This window comes from Sinohyriopsis cumingii, chromosome 14 (genome assembly GCF_028554795.1).
Source record: "Sinohyriopsis cumingii isolate HCF-2022 chromosome 14, ASM2855479v2, whole genome shotgun sequence".
NCBI classification, from domain to species: domain Eukaryota; kingdom Metazoa; phylum Mollusca; class Bivalvia; order Unionida; family Unionidae; genus Sinohyriopsis; species Sinohyriopsis cumingii.
In genome coordinates this window covers 118,973,546-118,985,463 of record NC_142974.1, presented here as the reverse complement: position 1 = coordinate 118,985,463, position 11,918 = coordinate 118,973,546, and the positions used below count along the sequence as shown (strand labels likewise).

Below are 11,918 nucleotides of genomic sequence, written 5' to 3'. Positions count from 1 at the left end.
TTGTGGAGACCATTTGGTTTGTTAAAGAACTTTGATGTTACTAAATCTTGTACCGGTATTACCTAATCAAACCGTAAAAACTAATTCACACATAAATATTTTTTATCATCAATTTGCAGGTAGGGTATACGTATTTGACTTTGACTAATAACAGGAACTTCACAGTTCTTTGGCCCTACTAAACCCTTTCTATGAAGAAACAAAGAACATTCAATAATATCGCTATTTCCAAGGAATTTGTTTTGCTCCATCATGTTTCCCAAACCACTATTCTCAATTGGGGGAGGATGTTTGGAACAAATTTCATTCTGTTGACATATAATTCACAATGACTCAATCTGATATTTATCTCTAGCAATACACAATAGTTACTAATACAGCAACATGTTCAACAATAGTTAACTGTAGGATTGAAATATTTGTTTCGATACAATATGTACTAAGCATTACATAAATTGCATTCATAATTTAGGTCTCTACCCAAGGAAGAGTCAAATTACTTTGTGGCTGTCCATTCATCATCCTCCAGGCTGGAACTGTAAGCATGCTATTGAAAACAACCATTAAGTAAGACAAAACCAGACTGGATATTTATATATTTTGAGTGGGTTCAAAGATCTGATTTGCTGACCTTATTTTAAAATTATTTGTGTACATTTTTTTAACATGTTTGTAAGCAGCATTAATAAAAATCATTTCTGGTTGACAAATGGAATTTGTTGGGCATATTAACATTAAATGAAATAACCCAGTTAGAATTGCATGCCCTGCTGGTAGATTTTCATCTTTTACCCATTTGTAATCATTTGACTCGCTGCACACAATGTTGAAATGAAGATTAAGTCAAAGTTACTTGAAACAGACAATGAAATTTAGTACCGGTAGGCATAACATACAGATTCTGATTGGAATTTGAAGCCATTATAGCAATTCATTCAATTTTTAAAAAAATATTCTTGGAGGTAATGTTTCTACCAAAACATTGTTTTTCATTTATGCAAGCTCTCAACAAAAACAGAAAAATGAAATTGAGTCAAACCAGGCAAGATCATATATTTAGTTATATTCAGTAGGCATTTAGATATGTTTAAGTTCTGGTGACTCTTTCCTTGTCTATAATCTTGCACGCCTATTTAAAAATTTTAATGAGACTTATTTCAAGAAAACTTGCTGACACGGTTAATCACCGATCACTTATGTGGGACAAGTTACATGTAGTAGGCATATTTTGCTATAATAAATAGATGGCCTGAATAAGTTGTCGTGCCATTCAAATTGTATACATTTACTAAAATATTTGACGTTTTTAACCAAAAACTGTTAGCTCCATTTAGAAACAACTACTTGATGCTGGCAGGATATATTTGTTGATATACATATGTAGATTAACTCATTAGGTTTTATGTTATTGTACCAGATTTCACATATTTGACTTTCTAGGAAGAAAAATGTTTCTCTTTGACCTGCAAAATTAGAACTTGTATGCCACACTATTAATAACATTCCCTTAACTTCACCTTGGTAAATGTTTCATTTCCATGTATGAAGTATCAGTATAGCAGAATGGCATTAATATAGTGGGTAGGATGAAAATACATTTGTTTCTTCTAAAACAGCTCCCTTCAATCTCCAAAGTATAAGAACTATGCTATCAATGCTCTGGACTAGATGAATGCATTCTAAAACATCTCAAGGTTTGGTTCATTTAAAAATGTTGAATATCTATCTATCTATCTATCTGTCTGTCTATCAATGGCTTGTGCACGTCGTCTCTTTGGAAAGTTGTATGTGTATCCACTCAGTGAAATATTTGTATCCTATTCCCTAAGTAGGTAGTAACCTGCATGTCATAAGCCTTCAGCTATGTTTCAATTTTGTGTGACAAACTCTTTTCTAAGACTATGTTTTCAAAACTTAACATTGCATTGACATTTCATTCCCATGTGACTCTGCAAAATTTGAACAGAGGGATGATTCATTTTAATGTGCGCCACTGTCCTGTGGGAAATCAATCGAACATCATTAGGGTCTATGACTCAACCTTCCCAGGAAATACAACTGCACCATTACTAGGTTATATGACTCCACAGGGAATAAAACTGTACCATCACTAGTGTCTATGATTATGACTCCATATTCCCAGGAAATACAACTGTACCATCACTAGGGTCTATGACTCGACCTTCCCATGCAATACAACTGCACCCTTACTACGTTCTATGACTATGACTCCATATTCCAAGGAAATACAATGGCACTATCACTAGGGTATATGACTATGACTCCATATTCCCAGGAAATACAACTGTACCATCACTAATGTCTATGACTATGACTCCATATTCCAAGGAAATAGATCTGTGCCATCACTAGAGTACATGACTCCTAAACTGAAGTTTGCAGTGGCTTATTGTGCCCCTATGGATGTGTAAGGTATGAATAGATTGCTGTTACAATGTAATATACCCGCTTGCTCTTCATAAGAAATGCAACTGCAGCATCACTTGGGTCTACATTTCTTGGGCCATGCTTGTCTATACCTCGGTGATAACTCCATCTCATTCAGGTAAACCAATGTCCAAAGTCGGAGACATCAATAAAACAAGTTAATCATATGAACTTCTTTTTCTTAATTTTTGATTATTTAAAGTTTCCATTTTTTTGCCTTATTTTGCAGATGATTTTTCTGTTTGGTACGAAATGAATTGTTTAAGCCTTCAACTTGAAATCAACATCATAATATGTCATGCAAATTACTTTTAAGAACTTCCACAGGTAGGCATACTGATTTTGGATCAAGTTTGGATATTGAGGAAACTAGATGAATGGATACATCTAGTGGAACAAATATCATCACGTTTAGAACAGGTCACACAACAACATTGTTTGCGCAATTGTTGGTATTATTATTATTAATGTCAGTTTTCTCATATGTGTCACTCAAATTAATTATACTGAAACTTAAGGTATGAAACTGCAAAGAAGACAATTTTATCACTGCCAATGACCTCAAGGGGCCCAAAATAATAATTTTTTTTGGTATGTGTGTGTGTATTGCACTTTATTTTCACTGTAGAATTGTATTTTAATAAATTAGATCAATATTTTAGGTATAGGCCTACAAGGCACATTTTTAAACCTAGCAAAAGCAAAAATGACTTTTTCACTGCCATATCATTTTGCATATGAACTGTATCCAACCAACATAATCAACCGTACACAACAAAAAATTGTGCAAAGCATCCCTTGTTTCCTTAATTTATTTCTGTCCAAATGATTGTGAACATTATACATGTCCCTTCGTAAAAAAATCAACACCTTTGTTCATTGTTTACAGGTTGGGTAGGGGTGTAGTCAAACATATAAGACATAGCACATTTTGATTTTGTTTAGGTACATAAATATTAGCGTCAGGTAGGACTAGGTAGGGGTGGTGATACATGGATAAAACAAACCAAAATTACTGTTACATAAAACATTTTGCTAGTTGCAATACAAAATAGGTTAAATTTAGCACTCTGAACGTGTGAACAATCTATTGTCAGATAAACATAGCAAAACAGATTTTTTTTTTCAAAATCCCAAATACCGTTGCTGTGTTATAGAGCTCCCCCAATTTGTAACACATTCATCAGTAAAACAGTTAAAACGCAAAACGATGTAGTATTAGATCTAAAGTTTCACATATTATTTTCTCCAATAATTTTATTTTTGATTTGTATCAGCACATAAATTTCGTCATCATCTGCACATAGTCCATTTTGTTTACATTAGATACAGTGTTCGTGACCATTTTGTTTTAGAAAAGGTCAAGGCTAACCAGTGCTCCTGCCAGTACGACAGGGATCCAGTCTACTTGTCGGCTCACAGAGCTTTTCATTGTGACGTCATCACGGTATAGTGACGTATGTCCTTAAACCGTTTAACATAGTCAGACCTGTGTTCCATCGCCGCAAGAAAATAATTACTCGCTCAATGAACCAAAGAATTTTGAAAAAATTACCATTCTGCAACATTACCACTGTTGGCACTATATGCAATCTAAATTAATGTGCTACAATTAGCAAAGGGTGTGATTTTCTCCTCCGACATTTTATTGCATAATTCATAGTACTGATGTACTTTGATAAGTATACTCAGTGGAATTGAAGGCAAGGGCAACGGGGTTATCAAGTGTAACGTACATTAACTGTTTATTCATAGGTTGGATTTTAAACTTTAACAATAACACATAACTGGAACTTTAGATTTAAGAGTTGGGTAACAACATAACTGAGGATGAACGTTTTAAAAAATGTTATCATCTTCGCCATTGTCATCATTATCAAATTATTAATCAAAATAATTGTCGCAAGTATAACAGTACCTACATCATTTCCACCAAATTTGTATATTATTATCGTTGTTAATATGGTCATGTACAATGCTCGTTAATTCTATTATTTATGTAATGCTGTTGTGATGATTACGGTTATCTTGAGGATTATTCCTGTTATTTTTTGTGTGCTGATGTTGTTGTTGTTGCTATTCTTATCCTTCGTGTGTTTTCTTTATGTTTGTTTTTTTTTTGGGGGGGGGGGGGCTTTCTTCGGCTAACTAAAGCTTTATGTATTATGCAGTTGTAAAGTGTTTCATCAATGTTTTATGAGAAAATATATGACTTGTGCACCAATGTTTGAAATATTTATAAAAATAATCGTGCAAAAAGCAATGTTCCACTTAGCTTTCTTCTTCATTATAATCATATTTGTTTGCCACCAGAAAATGATATTGTGTAGCAAATTAAGGGTCAGTGAACTTTCTGTTTTCAAAACCATCTGCACGTTTTGCCAGATATTTAGTTTAGTTTGATTTTTGGTGTTTTTACACACAGCAACACAAGTAGGTTATTAAATGCTGAAACAATTTGGATAAAGTGTCTTCGCAAAGATTGATTTTCGTTCGTCATTCGTTTGTTCTTGAATCTGAATTGTTACACTGATTAGGAGAGAATTATTATACTGGGAATCATGTTTCAAGAGAAAATGTAGAGAATGTTGAAAGCTTCGGATAGTGGATGCCCGAGGATGGAGCGGCTGTGTTGGGGACTGCGTGTAGGTAATCGGAATATTGGAATACCATCTACACTAACTGAAGTAGAAAATTGGGGTTAAGTGTCTTGCCCAAGAATAGGCTATAAGATATATTGTGCTTTAAGGTGGCGGGTTATTCCGTACTAAAAAAGTAAAATTAAAAAAAAAAATTCATGCGTACACTCATTCCCATAGCTTCATAGCTTTCACACGAAAGAAGAGCCTACGCAAATTCGTTTCTTAGACGTACGGAATTTTCTGAAGAAATATGTTTGTGAAACGCAAAAGATTTTCTTAATTTCCAAACTTTACACAATTGTATGCGTGCACATATGTTAGTTTGTGAAATGGAGGAAGGTAGCCTAATTTATTTGACCACAGAGGCTTCCATAATTAACGATTTTGCTTTTGAAAACGTTTTCTTTTTTTTCTCATAATTTTTTGTTTTTCATTTTTAAGGGAATGTATTTTTTCCTTATTTTTATTACAGAAATAAAATATTCAAATTTTCCGCGTAATCATCAAGAGTTGTGTTACACATGACTTTGCTAACTATTGGAAAACTTTTTAACATGTATGAAATTGACCTTTTAAATATCAGAACTGTGAAGAAAAAAATTGATTTAGATTTTTTAATGGCATATTTTACATGCCCCAGTACTTCTATCTTTTGCCGGAGGGAACGTGATTTATTCCACACACACACACATATATATATTGAGCTGGTCATATCTTGTACTAGTTGCAGTTTATCTACATTTCCTTTCAGTTTATCATTGATCTCATATACTTGAACTTGTTACTTAGTTACTTTCGCATTGCATGACAATACTTGAGGCCACAAAGGAAAAATTGATGTAGGTGAAGTCCAACTAAGTAACTAAATAAATATATTAAATATTTTCTTGCATTTCATTATGGGTTTGAGAGTTCAGAGAATATCACCCTGGTTAAAACTTTGAATAATCTGGATTGATCAGTTTAAATGCAATAGATTTCATTATTATATCAAACAATCGAAGTATGATATGATATTTTACGATATAAAAATGATTGTATGTCATATAGTTGAATGTATAATATCGCACAATGAAACCATTTTTGATAACCTAAATGTGAAGATATATTCTCGTAAATGAATTTATGATATCGTAAATTAATTTATGATATCATAAATTGAATACAGATCATATTTTGAATACATGGTGATTTAAATTCATCAACAATTTTTTAAATATAAAATATTTTCGCTAATTTTCCATCGAAGCTAGGTGGAGATTGCAGTTCCTAAAATATATTCATCTCTTATCTTTATCCTCAGGATATTAAGCATGGACTGGGAAGGAATACGCATGGACTGGGGAGTAATAGGTACAAAATTTACAGAGTGTGCCGGTTTAAGATGTTTAAATAATACTGCATCTTTGTCATAAGTTTTAAATCGTAGGTAAATTTGAAATGCATCGAAAATAGTCTATATATTCTCTACCCAAAATACGCCAATTCCTCAGACACAAATGTAAAAGAAAAGACTCGAGCTCCTAGTTTACTTTAAAAAAGTCTTTAAAAAGTTGCTTAACTTCTTCATTCCCTGCAAGGGCATTTCCGAATCGTAATTTTAATTAAAAAAGATAAATCCATAACGTGCCCCAACTTATAACATTATTTCAAATATTGACCCGTGATTGTTTTAGAAAAAGTTACATTGCAGTTCCTAGACCCAATTAATAATCTTCTCTTTGCATGTAGAAGAACGAAAAATAATGCATATTATAATATTGACTCATTACAATATTGTGAAAATTCAAATATTTTTTTCGTGGGAGCTGATGAAAATATTTCACGAGTTTAACATAAAACAACAATGTGAGATTTTCAGTGATAATGCGTATTTGTTTACAAGTTTGAATGGGATAAGAGTTTGGTCAAAGATAGATGTAGTGCAATATATCATTAAGGATAATAAAATGTTGATTTGTCAATTTTGAACCAAATATATAATAAAAAAAATGTTCTATATTTATATAGCACAGTAAATGATGATAGCAAGATTGTTAACATTGAAATAAGCAGCGTCAACCCTGATAATAAGATTCATAGAAGCTTTCGGTATAAAAAGGAATAAATTACGTTCATGAGCAGATTAATATACATAACTGACATTACACTGGTGAAATTTAAAGGATACATCTATATGCTACTTTTCTCTGTCTAACGATTAGGGTAGATCATGCTATCTGTGTCTAAGTTGTTATATTCAATTTATCTATCACATACCTTCCGTTTCTAGTATCAAAGTCCTATCTACGACCAACCTGCAAGCAGCATATTGTGATGTTGGTGTGGCCATCGTGTCGTTTAAATTTACTGTGGCTCTAGGTGAAGTGAATTGTCAACCTAACACAGTGCTAATGTAAGGACATGGCTGCAAAAGATAGAGAACAAATTACAGCCAAAATATATTATATAACTATTATTTAATTTAGAAATACTTACTGACATATCAGTTTGTGTGTAAAAGAATAATGTCTTAGGAATCAAATAAATATGTAGCATTAAGCACTCTAACACTATGTCTAGATCATAAGTATGTGTAAAATGACACGCCATGTATGATTGCTTTGCAAACAAAGTGGGGAAAAGTATTTCACCAGCAAACATAATGTAATAATATTGTTAATCTCCTTTATAATGAATTTTCGTTCAGAGTCAGCTACTGAGAAAAAAGTTAATGATGGAGAAATAACTAGCATATTAAACATGTGTGTATTACACACTTATTCTTGTTCACCTGGTCGAAGTAAATCATTTTAATAAATAATCCCCGAAAACAAATCAGTAAATAATTCTTACAAATAATCCCTTGAACATCAAAGTAAATCATTTTAGTAAATGATCCTTGTAAACAGAACAATAAATCAATTTAATAAAAATTCTTGTAAACATAATAGTATATCATTTTTATAAATATTCTCCGGAAACAGAAAAGCAAATCAATTTATTAAATAATTCCTTACACATAAAAGTAAATCATTTTAGTAAATAACCCCAGTAAACATAAAAGTAAACCATTCTAATAAATAATCCCCTAAACATAAATGTAAATCATTTTTATAAATAATCCTGGGTCGACTGGCCGATTGGTCTAAAATGCTCGCCTTTACCAATCATTGCCATTTCACCTCATTATCGTGCAGATCACGCTTCTGACCACACATATAACGGACTCATGCATACCTCTTAAAGAGCTAACCTTGACCAGACTTGGCGCCCTGCTGAAGGACACTAGCAATGAAACATTATTTTTGAGTCTACACAATTCCACCCTATAGGCAGAATCATTTTTTGTCAACGCGACGAAAAACTGTATTATGATACAGCATCCGATGCAATCTTGGACATTTTAAACAGGTTAACAGCAGCTGAGTTCAATTTATCATAGTTTGAGTACCTTTGACATCTTGGGTCCCCTGTTGGAGTTTCCTCTGACATCTCCTATCCCGTGTGTGAGTTCCTCTGGCATCTCCTATATCTTATTTCGTGTTGGATACAGCTAGTTTTTACTGTTATTATGGGGTGAGTCTACCATAGTAATTTTGCAACTGTTAGATCTAACATGGGATGAGAGCTACTTCGTAAGTCAAGGTTCAGATATGTTAGCCTATCTACACCTGGGCGGATCAATCAGATATTTCAGTGCTTCGAGTCTGTGAATTTCATTGGATACGATAACAACACGCCGCATCGAATTAAAATCAAGTTCTTCAAATTTGAATACTGTCCTCCATGATCAAGACCAGGGGTGCACAAAACTGGAATGGATTCATAAATAAACGATTTTCCACTGCAGTCCGTGTTTGTACAAATACATCCTTTTCCTCAAATACGACTTAATGGCTTCTTTCTGGTATGTAATCAGACGTTCGATATTAAAACCTACAACGTATCCATTTTAAGTCATTTGCCTACACCATCTGCGGCCGCCACTTTTACACGCTATTGGTTAATTTACATTGCATACTAAGGGAAGACACTCGTGAAGTAAATATGTCATCATCATGTCTACTGCAATGCACTCAAATATTTGATCTATCCGTCTAGGTGTAGATCGGCTAACATATCTTAACTTTGGCTTCTGAATATAGGGGTGAGAGCGGTCAGAGGAAACTAAATTTATAAAATAACGACAAGCATATCAAGAAATTACGCTGTACATGCATTTTCATACACAACCTTCTCATATATCCGGGGCATTTTTATGAATAATGAAAGCAAGCCATCGTATATCTTCAGCTGCTTCTAGTCGCCAATAGTCGTACATATCACTCTAATTTGTACCTTTTTACAGCCGATGAAATATGTCGTACATGATAGACACTAGAAATTGTACACATTACCATTAACGAAATGTGTCGTACACGATAGTCGCTAAAAACTGTACCACATTGCGTCTAATTAAATCTGTCGTACAACGATATTCACTAGAAACTCTGCTATAAGGCAGCCAATGAAATTTGTCGTAGGTCAGTATTTAAATTCAATTCGTATATTTGAAAACAATAACCATCTTAATTTAAGAAATAAACTTCTATTTACCCGCATCATGAATGTGATGGATCATAGGTTTTTTATTGTTTATTTATTTGTGTATTTATATTATCTATTACAATACCAATTTATAGAATATAGCGATTTGAAACAAGAAGAAACGTACAAAACTACCTATCCGTACTCAGCAGAGGTAGGATGGCAGCGATCTGGAACAATAAGTGCTTGAGAGCACTTGGCCACTCAATGCCCCCGACTGAAATTTGCAAAATGCATTGACTAGACAGAAGTTACCGTAACTGTGAATACGGGTAATTGCTGTTGTTGTTTTAGGGTTTAACGCCATTTTTCAGCACACGATAGGCTATACATGGCGGCCAGTATTAATGGTGGAGGTAGAACCCGGGAAAACCCCAGAAAGAACCACCGACCCACGAGAAGCTACTGGCAAGTTTTCTCACATACCTACATTAGCCGAATCCGAGACTCGAACCCACGCAGACAGAGGTGAGATGGCAGTGATCCGTAACGGAGAACGCTTTAGACCACTCGGCCACTCGGGGCCCCCGTGAATACGGGTAATAAGACTGAGTTTTTATGTAGTTAGACTGATACTGGCAGGTAAATGCCCCACAACCATTGTGAAAACAGGTAATAAGAATGTGCATTTGTGTAGTTTAGTAATCAGACAGAGAAGACTGATACTTAAAAAATGTATACAGATCCCTTAAAATGTAAGGTTCCTGAAATAGCTGGCATATCACATTCGGCAACATGTCTTTATCTACCTTTCCAGACAAGGCTTTAAACGAACCCGCCAATCACTGCAATGCATTTCTGAAGCATGTATGAACAAACTAGGTAACCAACAGATTACACAATACCTAGCTGATTGTGTTGCAAACTATTAATTCAAGGATATTTCAGTCTCCAAAATATTTGTCTCCAAAATATTAAACCTTACAAAATTATGCCATTAAACTAATGTATACAACAGAGAGCTTCTTAGAATCACTACCGACCTCCATTCAAGTCATTACCGAAACGATTGGAAGTTGATAGATCTGTTAAAAGTCTGAACTCAACCATGATATGTATATATGTCAATAGTGGATAATAAATATTCTCGTTAGTAATATCATTCCAATAGCAGTTTATACATTGACTAGATATGAGTTTCCGTAATGGTGAACACTGGTGGTAGGAATGCGTAGTTATGTAGTCAGAATATTTGTAAAATACACTGACTATCTAGAAGTTACCGTAATTGTGAATACAGGTAAGATGGCTACGTTTGTATGTACTTAGACTTACGCTGGCTGTTATAACTGCTCAATACTCATTATGATCACGTGTAATACGAATCTTCATTTGTGTAGTATAATAATCATATAAAGAAAAATGATACTTACAAAATTTGTATAAAATACTCAAAATGTAAGCTTCCTGAGTTATCTGGAATGCTACATTTCGACATGTATTTATTTTACCTTCCCAGGCAAAGTTGTGACGCTATAAACAAACCCACCAGTCAATGCAGAGAATTTCTGAAGCATGCAGCAAAAAGATAGCTAGGTACTGAATAGATAACACCTTACCTGGCTGAGTTATGCCGTTGGGAAATATTAGTTCAAGGACATGATTAAAATTCATTGTATAATGATATGGATCCCTCGGTCACGTGATTTGTTCAAACTAAGAAAGACAGTTAAAATGAATTAACATGAAATAATGAGCAAGGATCAAATTATGAGAACAAAACTTCGACCGTTGCAAAAAAAGTATTTCTGTTCATTTATTTGAATTTAGTGACTCGAATCTATCTCATTAAACTCTGTAATAGCACATAATAGTGTTTGTAAAATATGGACAGGAAATGTAACAGCCAATGGATTATATGGCCTATTGTCATATAAGGATCCTGTGACAAACACATGGATGAAAAAAACGTGTTCACAGACTGGCATTGATGGTGAAGTTGAGAAGTCTGACTATACATAAGGAGCTAGATGGATCCCTTGTATTCCATAATAGTTTGTGTGTGAATGTGGCTCACCTGATTCTAGAGCGTTATTCCGTTAACAACAATAGGCAGTATTGCAAAGGTTAAGGTAATTGCATTGGCCATGGTGACTATCCAGACTGCATGTTAAAGTAGAAATTGTAATATGGAATAAATTCAGGTATCATGATATATCCTTTACACCCACCCACATCCATATCAATTTATGTCTGGCATGGAAGGAAGGATATATGGATGGATGGATAGATGTATTGAGTAACAAGGAGAAAGGAAAG

At 33.9% G+C, this 11,918-nt stretch overlaps 1 long non-coding RNA gene across 1 annotated transcript; it reads left to right on the top strand.

Annotated features, from left to right (window-relative positions):
* The first annotated feature begins 251 nt into the window (after positions 1 to 251).
* Positions 252 to 11,256, top strand: LOC149784704 (uncharacterized). Its single transcript, XR_016414181.1, has 3 exons — positions 252 to 538; positions 6,394 to 6,443; positions 11,119 to 11,256. It is a non-coding gene; the product is annotated as an uncharacterized LOC149784704 (long non-coding RNA).
* Positions 11,257 to 11,918: the final 662 nt, after the last annotated feature.